This window comes from Chlorocebus sabaeus, chromosome 22 (genome assembly GCF_047675955.1).
Source record: "Chlorocebus sabaeus isolate Y175 chromosome 22, mChlSab1.0.hap1, whole genome shotgun sequence".
Classification (NCBI taxonomy): domain Eukaryota; kingdom Metazoa; phylum Chordata; class Mammalia; order Primates; family Cercopithecidae; genus Chlorocebus; species Chlorocebus sabaeus.
In genome coordinates, this window is record NC_132925.1 from 20,902,497 (window position 1) to 20,914,579 (window position 12,083).

Below are 12,083 nucleotides of genomic sequence, written 5' to 3' on the forward strand. Positions count from 1 at the left end.
AGGGAAGGTCTGGGAAGTACATCCAAGAGCCAAGACCTGGAACTGGGGGCCCCAAAGCTCTGCTTGGTGCTTGACTCCGCTATGGCTGAGCTGGAACCTGAGGTGAAAACAAAGACCCCTTTACTTTTGCCTCTGCTTTCCTCAAGCATAAAATGTCTCTCAGCATAGCCACCATAGCTGGAAATGTGTTGGGACTTACCTGAAGCCAGCATGTCTGAGAATCTCACCGAAGGCCCATAACTAGTACTACCTGGGTGTTCTGCTGGTTATTCAGGGACTAAGGGATCTTTAGTCAGCAGGTGGTGAGTCCTGCCAGAACTGGGTGCTTCTCTTCAAGGCAGCAGATTCTCTTATGGCCCAGGGTGCCATCCAGGAACTAAAGCCTATAATGGGGGTCTCATAGCTCTGTCCAGCACCCTATCCTGCTGTGGCTGAGCTGGTATCCAAAATTCAAGACATAGTTTTCTTTACTCTTCCTTCTCCTCTCAAGTATAAGGAAGGTGTCACTTTTGTTGCTGCAAGCTGTGCTGCCTGGATTTGGGGGAGGGGTTCCACAAGCACTCTCTTAGCCACTTCGGCTGGTCTCTTACTAAGTCACATGCCACCCAAATTTACTGGCTCCCAGCTCAGCACAGCACTCAGGACTTGCCTAGGAGTTCCAGTCTTTGTGGCCTACACTGCCTTTCAAGTTTGTTAAGGACCCCAGGGACCTTTAGCTCACAGTGATGAGACTTGTCAAAATTCAAGTTCTGACTGCTGGGATGAGTGATACTCCTCTGGCTAGGGCTGGTCTAAATGTTTCCTCCAGGGGCAGGCATTGACTGGGTCTAGCACAGCTTTGCTTTCTGCTGTGACAGGGCAGCACTGAGTTCAATGCAAAGTCCCCAAACCTCTGTGCTCTCCTTCCTCCAAGCACTCAAACTTTGTCTCTGCCCCATGCAGCTGCTGCTGGGGGATTTGGGAGTGGTAATGTCAGCAGTTCAAGACTATCTTTCCTACCTTCTTCAGTGCCTCTTTCAGTAATACGAAGTTAAAACCAAATACTATGATTGTTCACCTGATTTTTGGTTCTTTTGAAGGTGCTTTTTTTGTGTAGATAGTTGCTAAATGGGGTGTCCTATAGGGGTTGGGGGTGGTGGGAGGATGATTAGTAGAGTGTTCTATTCAGCCATCTTGCTCCACTCCTCTTTGTCAAGTTTCGATATTAGAGCAATGCCACCCTCACAGAATGTGTTTGGAAGTATTAAGTCCTTTCCAATATTCTAAAAGAGGTTGTGTGAAATCAGCAGTATTTCTTCTTTAAATGTTTGGTGGAATTTAAGCCCATGAAGTCATTTGGGCTTAGAGTTTTCACTGTGGGAAGTTTTTGTTTTTGTTTTAACTAAAAATTTAATTTCTTTAATATACACTGATATATTTATACTATTTATTCATGAGTGAGGTTTATTAGTTTGTGTTATCAAGGAATTTGGCCATTTCATTTAAGTGGTTGTATTGGTCCATTTTCATGCTGCTGATAAAAACATACCTGAGACTGGCCAATTTACAAAAGAAAACAGTTTAATGGACTTAGAGTTCCACATGGCTGGGGAAGCCTCACAATCATGGAAGAAGGCAAGGAGGAGCAAGTCACACCTTACATAGATGGCAGCAGGCAAAGAGAGAGAGCTTGTGCAGGGAAACTCTCATCGTTCTGCACCTGGCCGCTCCCAAATCTCATGTCCTCAGATTTCAAAACCAATCATGTCTTCCCAAAAGTCCCCCAAAGTCTTAACTCATTTCAGTATTAACTCAAAAGTCCACAGTCCAAAATCTCATCTGAGACAAGGCAAGTCCCTTCTACCTAAGAGCCTGTACAATCAAAAGCAAGCTAGTTACTTCCTAGGTACAATAGGGGTACAGGTATTAGGAAAATACAGCCATTTCAAATGGGAGAAGTTGACCAAAACAAAGGGGCTACAGGGCCCACACAAGTCCAAAATCCAGCACGAAAGTGAAATTGTAAAGCTCCAAAATGATCTCCTTTGACTCCATGTCTTACATCTGGGTCACACTGAAGCAAGAGGTGGGTTCTCATGGTCATGGGCAGCTCTGCCTCTGTGGATTTGCAGCATATCACCTTCTTCCCAGCTGCTTTTATGGGTTGGAGACCCCACATTTACCTTTCTTACTGCCCTAGCAGAGGTTCTCCATGAGAGCCCACCCCTGTAGCAAACTTCTTTCTGGACATCCAGGCATTCCCATACATCCTCTGAAATCTAGGTAGAGGTTCCCAAACCCCAATTATTGATTTCTGTGTACTTGCAAGATCAAAACCATATGGAAGCTGCCAAGACTTGGGGATCGCACCCTCTGAAGCCACAGCACCAGCTCTACATTGGCCCCTTTCAGCCATGACTAGAGTGGCTGGGATGCAGAGCACCAAGTCCCTAGGCTGCTCACAGCATGGGGATCCTGGACCCAGTCCCATGTTTTACTCCTAGGCCTCTGGGCGGGTGACAGGAGGGGCTGCCAGGAAGACCTCTAACATGGCCTGGAGACATTTCCCCCATTGTCCTGGGGATTAACACTGGACTCCTCATTATTTATGCAAATTTCTGCAGCTAGCCCAAATTTCTCCGGAGAAAATTGGTTTTTCTTTTTTATTGCATAGTCAGGGTGCAAATTTTCCAAACTTTTATGCATTACTTTCCTTATAAAACTGAATGCTTTTAACAGCATCCAAGTCACCTCTTGAATGCTTTGTTGCTTAGAAATTTCTTCTGCCAGATACCCTAAGTCATCTCTCTGATGTTCAAAGTTCCACAAATCTCTAGGGCAGGGGCAAAATGCCACTAGTCTTTTTGCTAAGACATAACAAGAGCCACTTTTGCTCCAGTTCCAAACAATTTCCTCATTTTCATCTAAGACCACCTCAGCCTGGACTTTATTGTCCATATCACTATCAGCATTTTTGTCAAAGCCATTCAACAAGTCTCTAGGAAGTTCCAAACTTTCCCACATTTTCCTTTCTTCTTCTGAGGCCTCCAAACTGTTCCAGCCTCTGCCTGTTACCCAATTACAAAGTCGCTTCCACATTTTTAGATATTTTTTCAGCAATGCCCCACTTAGTGGTACCAATTTACTGTATTAGTCCGTTTTCACACTGCTGATAAAGACATACCTAAGATGGAGCAAAGAGAGAGAGTGCTTGTGCGGGGAAACTCCGGTTTTTAAAACCATCAGATTTTGTGAGACTTATTCACTATCACGAGAACAGCACAGGAAAGACCCCCACGATTCAACTATCCCTCACCAAGTCCCTCCCACAACATGTGGGAATTCAAGATAATATTTGGGTGGGGCAAAAAGCCAAACCATATCAGTGGTCAAATATGTTGACATAAAGTTTTCATTTTTTAAAATTGTTCCTTTAATATCTGCAGATTGTAGTGACGTCACTTGTCTCATTCCTGATATTGATTAGTATCTCTTTTCTCCTGTATAATATTCAACACTATATAAACACCATATATTCATTATCTCACTTAATCCTCAAAGAATCTGATAAGAGAGTCATTATATTTTTAACAGATAAAACACTGACGTTCAATAAACATAAATAACATCACTCAAGGTCAAACAGCTAAATCTGAACGTGATTTCAGGGTCCTGGCTCATAATGGTTTATTATGTACAAGTTGACTTGTTGCTTTATAAGTAACTGAAATGTAACAGCCTCCTTGGCTAGCCGTGCCCTCATATAATGTCTTCTATTGAATTCTCCCCTCCCTGCCCTCAACTCTAAGTGCAAAAGCATTGATGGCATGGACTGTATTGAAGGTTTCGTACTAAGACAAGGGAGGAGCTAGTCACACAGCAACACATTAGAAATATCCACATTTAAAAGAAGATCTAAACTCCATTTCTTCACAACAGCTTTCAAATATGTCTTTTCTCTCTTTCTTTCTAAAGCCTTTCCTCCTTGTTTTTCCCAGAAGAGCTGGTCATTCTCTCTTCAACATTTGCAAAACCCACTCCAAGAAAAAAAATTAGAAATGATTCATTATTCTTCTAGCATTCCCTTGGTAGTGCTCAATTTTTAAATTGTGTCCCAAAGCATATATTTCACATTCCCTGATCCTCATTAACAATCCTGTGAAAGTTTTCAGATGGAAATGGGGAAAGCATGACTCAGACAATTTAAGAGACTTGCCCAAGGACACAGTTAGTGAATGGTGCAGCTCAAAACTTTAGTGTGTATCATCTCCTAAAAACTTAAAGCACAAAATTTCTTCCCTCGTTCACTATCTTAGATGTGAAATTAAATTTTAGGGAATTATTTTGGCTTACATATAAAAGGCAAAGATTTCTTAGAAGGGTAGCATTGTGAGCTAGCATATGACCAGTCATTATGCCTTAAAGTTCATGAAGATATTCAGGAGAGACTGGAGGATGGAGCAAGAGAGGAATGGGAAGATGATGAAATGGTATATAGGAAGCTGAAACCTGGATTATCCTCTGGACATGAGTGAAATTCAGACCTGGGCCTATCCTGCAGTATATTAGAATCCACAGAGGGCCTTACTTTCCCATGTTCTTCTCTTTCAGAATCCATTCATTCATTTAATAATTTATTCCTTAGGACTTATTCTGAGTTTCTTATTCTTTCTTTACTCTCAACCCTGAGAACCACAAGAACTTACTGGAAAAAGAAATCACCTAAGCATCCCTAAATTATCTGTAATTCAAGACCACCTGTAGATCAGGACTAACCTTCTGAGGTCCATCAGCTTGTTATGGTCCTGTTCTCCATGGTGAAATTAGTTTCCCTGAGACCTCATTATCAAGCAGGATCTTATGCCTAGTAGAAGAAGAGATTAGAATCCTCCAGAGAATTTCTTCTCAAATGTTGTCTCAGGCAAATGATGAGAAAATCTTTTTCCCCATTTCTCCATGCTAAAGTGAAAGAAAACAGCCTTCCTTGAAATTATATGATTCACCAGAAACATCTGACATTAATTCCAGGAACAAGGCTTGAAATATGAAAATGTGTAGAAAGCAACGGGGAGGGTCTCACAGAGAATCCATGGGATGAGATGTGGCAACTCCTGGTTAAATGTTTCATCAGCTATCACTTCCTGAACTGAAATTGGTGGTCTTTGACTTATGAAATGTCTTGTTCTCAGCACCAGTGTGCAGAGAGGACATTAAATCAGGTCAAAGAATGCCAGCCACATAATATGATGCTGATAGGGCTCTGAATTCTTTTCAGAAGACTGGTATTTCACATTTCAAATGGCCTAGCCCATCTTCCAAAACAGGATGTACTGCATCACCCAAGCCCCTTAAGCCAGTCTGGTCACCAGCCTGACACTTGAGTTACCATAAGCTAGACTGTCATCATCTAGAGTCATCCAGTCCTGCCACCCAGCTTGTCATTCCTAGACAGATAAAAAACAGAATTCTCGCTAGCAATTAATTGTGTAGACTTATATATTTCATTAATTTGACCAACATCTATGGAGAGCCCAAAGCTCACTAGACACTCTAAAGCACTGAGGCCCCAGAGAAGACACCATTCCTTGCCCTAGATGAAGGCCTTTAGGATATGAAGAAGAGCAATCCAATGGCTACTAAATAGTGTGCTTAGTATTATGGATAGTGGTGAACACGAGAACATATGAAAACCCTAGAAGGTCTCTAGCCCTACCTAATCCAGTGGGGAGGAGGGGAGGGTACAAGAAAATCTTCCTGAAGATACTAGTTTTTGATAACTCTTTAAGTGGCAGGGAGAGTTACATAATGAAAGGGCAAGGAAGGTCTTAGCCTCTAACAAAATAAGAATGATGTCCATTTGATTAATCAATAAATGGAAAGTAAAATGAATTGATGTAAAATGAAAAACACAATGATGAAAGAATATAGTTTAACTCTATTTAGAACTGAAAATTAAGTGTGATAGTTTCCTATGGTTGCCATAAAAATTATCACAAACTTAATGGCTTAATACAATACGAATTTAATATCTTACAGTTCTGTAGTTCAGAAGTTTGACTTGAGTCTCACAGGAATAAAACCAAGGTATTGGCTGGGCTGCATCCCTTTCTGGAGGCTCTTAAAGATAACCTGTTTCCTTGCCTTTTTTCAACTTCTAGAGCCCATATTCTGACCTTCACCCCTTCCTCCACATCCAAAGTCAACAACATAGCATCTCCCTGAAACTGCTTCCATCTTCACATATCTTTCTCTGACTTTTCTGTAGCTCTATCTTCTATTTTTAAGAAACGTTGTGATTACATTGGGCCCACCTGGATAACCAAGATTATCTCTCAGTTTTATGGTCAGTTGATTTGCAAGCTGAATTCTGACAGCAACCCTAATTCTCTTTTGCCATGTTACCTAACATCCAAGTTTGGGAAACTTAGGATGTGAAAATTTTTGTAAATTTCCCTGAAGAAGCAAAGTATCTCCAAAATCACAATGACACGATGGTTCAGAGAACCTAAGGAGTATGTGAATGTTAAATAGAAATATTTGGCTGGGCGCGGTGACTCAGGCCTGTAATCCTAGCACTTTGGGAGGCCAAGGTGGATGGATCATTTGAGGTCAGGAGTCAGAGACCAGCCTGGCCAACATGGTGAAACCCTGCCTCTACTAAAATTACAAAAATTCCCCGGGCATGGTGACAGTCCCCTCTAGTTCCAGCTACTAAAGAGGCTGAGGGAGGAGAATTGCTTGAACCTGGGAGTTGGAGGTTGCAGTGAGCTTAGATTGTGCCTTTGCACCCCAGCCTGGGTGACAGAGCAAGACTCTGTCCAAAAAGAAAAAGAAAAAAATATTTTAGTCAGGGGGTTAAAGAGGTTAAAAAGACACAGCAGTAAAGATAAATGTGGAGTTTTTGTTGGAGCATTTTCAAACCTACTGCTTGTTGATTCTACCTGAGAAAATGTAGCACATAGGCATTATGAATGGATGGAATGTGTTAACACATCACTACTGGATTAGGTTTTTTACAATAAAAAAATGTGGGTACATGGTAGATGTATGTATTTATGGGATTACATCAAGTTAAAAAGCTTCTGTACACCAAAGGATACATTCCTATCATTTTGAATGTATGACTTCTCCCATGTCCTTGTCACTGGTTTTCACCTACACCAATGAAACCAACTCATTCATACTAAGAAATAGTTTTTAAAGCTTCTCTACCAGTAACTGTCAGAGCCTTTAAAATATTCATACCCTTTGGCTCAATAATTCACATTAAAAATATATGCCAAGGTAATGATTCAAAATTTGAAGATCATCTAAACATCTTTTATGAAAATTTAAAAATTTGTGTCAGCATTCAACAGCATAAAATATTTAAAAAGGAGGTTGATGATATACATTGGAGCACAATCTAATAATTAAATATAACCTGGTCACTGAAAACCACAGAAAATTGGCTACCTGAGAAATCCTAACATGCTAACAGAAAAAAGACAATTTATGAAACATTAAACACTGTATTAACATAGCTATATTTAAAATGTGTATACATTTTAAAGGCTGGAAGAATATAAACTAAAACCCATTGTCTCTGTGTGGCAGAGCTATGGAAATCATATTTATTCTTTCTCTTTTTCCATAGAAATATTTATAAGCAAGTCGTTCTTGTGCAATGGAAAACTGTTTTAGAAATAATATTTTTCTTATTGGCAACCGTCTCAATATGTAGCTGGTAGCAATAGGTGTGGGTCCAGGAGGGTTTAGATATGAACCCAGCAGGTAATCAGGTCCCCAACTCTTCTCACCCAAGTGAGTTATTCACAACATCTTAAGCAAGCCATGTAACAACAGACAGTGGAAGCTCACACAACACAAGATAAAAGGAAAGCACCAACAAGAAATTGTGTCCACATCAATCACACAGGCTGAGGCATAACTGATATGCTGTCCCAGGTTTAGGTGAGACAGACCTGCTTCAGACACTACACTAAGGGGCAGTGTCTAAGTAGGCTGCATTTGGAACCGACAGGTTGATGGTGGCAATTCCAGGAAAGCCTAGCATTCAGTCCATTGCAGACACTCAATAATTATCCACTGAATGAGAAGTTACCATCCTTTCCCCCTTTATTATGATGCGGCACCCACAATACGTCTGCAGAGAAATAGGACTAAGTGGTCACCAGCTTGTAACTATCATGTAGAAAAGCAGCAGAGAGAGGCAGGAAACACTATCATCTGTATAGTCACTTATGCTGTGTGTGTGTGTGTGTGTGTGTGTGGCCCCCCTTACTCTTGGACCTTGTTTCCAATTGTCTAACCTCTACCACCTCCAATCAATAAAAATTTCCTAAACCTCATAACCCTAGTCCGCTGTTTCCTTCCCCTGATCAAGCTATTCTTTTTGTTCCAATTATGAGCACTTATACTTTTATATTTTTCCAGTTTATCTCTTCACTGTAAGTCTCTGTTATCCAATTTTGAATATTTGCTTTGTATAATAGAAATGTATGTATTTAATAACTAATTCTAAGTAACTATTTATTATTAGTATTTAATAATAAATTCTGTAAGTAATTCTGAATTTTGGAGTAATAAAGATAAATTTTCCTTAGACTGTTTTTGTTCTCTCCTACTTCATACGCTGAAGGAAGGATGGGATATAAAATTGTATTATGTTTAGTGTGGAATCAGCCTGGTAATGACCATAAAAGGTGTAATTAGGATCACGTCTTAGTTATTTCTTGCCTTTTGCTAGTTTTTGAAGGAGTTTGCTCTTGCTTCTCTAGTTCTTTTAATTGTGATGTTAGGGTGTCAATTTTAGATCCTTCCTGCTTTCTCTTGTGGGCATTTAGTGCTATAAATTTCCCTCTACAAATTGCTTTAAATGTGTCCCAGAGATTCTGGTATGTTGTGTCTTTGTTCTCATTGGTTTCAAAGAACATCTTTATTTCTCCCTTCACTTTGTTTTGTACCAGGTAGTCATTCAGGAGCAGGTTGTTCAGTTTCCATGAAGTTGAGCAGTTTTGAGTGAGTTTCTTAATTCTGAGTTCTTGTTTGATTGCACTGTGGTCTGAGAGACAGTTTGTTATAATTTCTGTTCTTTTACATTTGTCGAGGAGTGCTTTACTTCCAACTATGTGGCCAATTTTGGAATAGGTGTGATGTCGTGCTGAGAAAAATGTATATTCTATTGATTTGGGGTGGAGAGTTCTGTAGATGTCTATTAGGTCCGCTTGGTGCAGAGCTGAGTTCAATTCCTGGATATCCTTTTTAACTTTCTGTCTCAGTGATCTTTCTAATGTTGACAGTGGGGTGTTAAAGTCTCCCATTATTATTGTGCGGGAGTCTAAATCTCTTTGTAAGTCTCTAAGGACTTGCTTTATGAATCTGGGTGCTCCTGTACTGGGTGTATATATATCTAGGATAGTTAGCTCTTCTTGTTGAATTGATCCCTTTACCATTTTGTAATGGCCTTCTTTGTCTCTTTTGCTCTATATTGGTTTAAAGTCTGTTTCATCAGAGACTAGAATTGCAACCCGTGCCTTTTTTTTGTTTTCCACTTGCTTGGTAGATCTTCCTCCATTCCTTTATTTTTAGCCTATGTATATCTCTGCACATGACATGGGCCTCCTGAATACAGCACACTGATGGGTAATGACTCTTTATCCAATTTGCCAGTCTGTGTCTTTTAATTGGAGCATTTAGCCCATTTACATTTAAGGTTAATATTGTTATGTGTGAATCTGATCCTGTCATTATGATGTTAGCTGGTTATTTTGATCATTAGTTGATACAGTTTCTTCCTAGCATCAATGGTCTTTACAATTTGGCATGTTTTTGCAGTGGCTGGTACCAGTTGTTCTTTTCCATGTTTAGTGCTTCCTTCAGGATCTCTTGTAGGGCAGGCCTGGTGATGACAAAATCTCTCAGCATTTGCTTGTCTGTAAGGATTCTATTTCTCCTTCACTTATGAAGCTTAGTTTGGCTGGATATGAAATTCTGGGTTGAAAATTCTTTTCTTTAAGAATGTTGAATATTGACCCCCACTCTCTTATGGCTTGTAGAGTTTCTACCAAGAGATCTGCTGTTAGTCTGATGGGTTTCCATTTGTGGGTAACCCGACCTTTCTCTCTGGCTGCCCTTAACATTTTTTCTTTCATTTTAACTTTGGTGAATCTGACAATAATGTGTCTTGGAGTTGCTCTTCTCGAGGAGTATCTTTGTGGCGTTCTCAGTATTTCCTGAATTTGAATGTTGGCCTGTCTTGCTAGGTTGGGGAAGCTCTCCTGGATAATATCCTGCAGAGTGTTTTCTAACTTGGTTCCATTCTCCCCATCACTTTCAGGTACGCCAATCAGACATAGATTTGGTCTTTTCACATACTTCCATATTTCTTGGAGGCTTCATTCATTTCTTTTTTACTCTTTTTTCGCTAAACTTCTCTTCTCGCTTCATTCATTTGATCTTCAATCACTGATACCCTTTCTTCCAGTTGATCGAATTGACTACTGAAGGTTGTGCATTCGTCATGTAGTTCTCATGCCATAGTTTTCAGCTCCATCAGGTCATTTAAGGACTTCTCTACACCGGTTACTCTAGTTAGCCATTTGTCTAATCTTTTTTCAAGGTTTTATAACTTCTTTGTGATGGATTCAAACTTCCTCCTTTAGCTCGGAGAAGTTTGATTGTCTGAAGCCTTCTTCTCTTAACTCATCAAAGTCATTCTCCATCCAGCTCTTTTCCATTGTTGGCGAGGAGCTGCGCTCCTTTGGAGGGGGAGAGGCGCTCTAATTTTTAGAATTTTCAGCTTTTCTGCTCTGTTTTTTCCCCATCTTTGTGGTTTTATCTACCTTTGGTCTTTGATGATGGTGACATACAGATGGTTTTTTGGTGTGGATGTCCTTTCTGTTTGTTAGTTCTCCTTCTAACAGTCAGGACCCTCAGCTGCAGTTCTGTTGGAGTTTGCTGGAGGTCCACTCCAGACCCCGTTTGCCTGGAAATCAGCAGCAGAGGCTGCAGAACAGCGAATACTGCTGAACAGCAAGTGTTGCTGTCTGATTGTTCCTCTGGAAGCTTCGTCTCAGAGGGGTACCGGGCCATATGAGATGTCAGCCTGCTCCTACTGGGGGTGCCTCCCAGTTAGGCTACTCGGGGGTCAGGGACCCACTTGAGGAGGCAGTCTGTCCATTCTCAATTCTCAAACTCCATACTGGGAGAACCACTACTCTCTTCAAAACTGTCAGACAGGGACACTTAAGTCTGCAGAGGTTTCTGCTGCCTTTTGTTCGGCTATGCCCTGCCCCCAGAGGTGGAGACTACAGAGGCAGGCAGGCCTCCTTGAGCTGCAGTGGGCTCCACCCAGTTCAAGCTTCCATGCTGCTTTGTTTACCTACTCAAGCCTCAGCAATGGTGGTTGCCCCTCACCCAGCCTCGCTGCTGCCTTGCAGTTCGATCTCAGACTGCTGTGCTAGCAATGAGCAAGGCTCCATGGGTGTGGGACCCTCTGAGCCAGGCACGGGATATAATCTCCTGGTGTGCTGTTTGCTAAGACCATTGGGAAAGCACAGTATTAGGGTGGGGGTGACCCGATTTTCCAGATGCCATCTGTCACAGCTTCCCTTGGCTAGGAAAAGGAATTTCCTGACCCCTTGCACTTCCTGGGTGAGGCAATGCTTTGCCCTGCTTTGGCTCACGCTCGGTGGGCTGCACCAACTGTCCTGCACCCACTGTCTGACAAGTCCCAGTGAGATGAACCTGACACTCAGTTGGAAATACAGAAATCACCTGTCTTCTGCATGGCTCATGCTGGGAGCTGCAGACTATAGCTATTCCTATTTGGCCATCCAAGATCAGAGCAGAACTGAAGGAGATAGACACAAAAAACACTTCAAAAAAATCAATGAATCAAGGAGCTGGTTTTTTGAAAAGATCAACAAAATTGATAGACTGCTAGCAAGACTAATAAAGAAGAAAAGAGAGAAGAATCTAAAAGATGCAATAAAAAATGATAAAGGGGATATCATCACTGATCCCACAGAACTACAAACTACCATCAGAAAATACTATAAACACCTCTATGCAAATAAACTAGAAAATCTAGAAGAAATGGA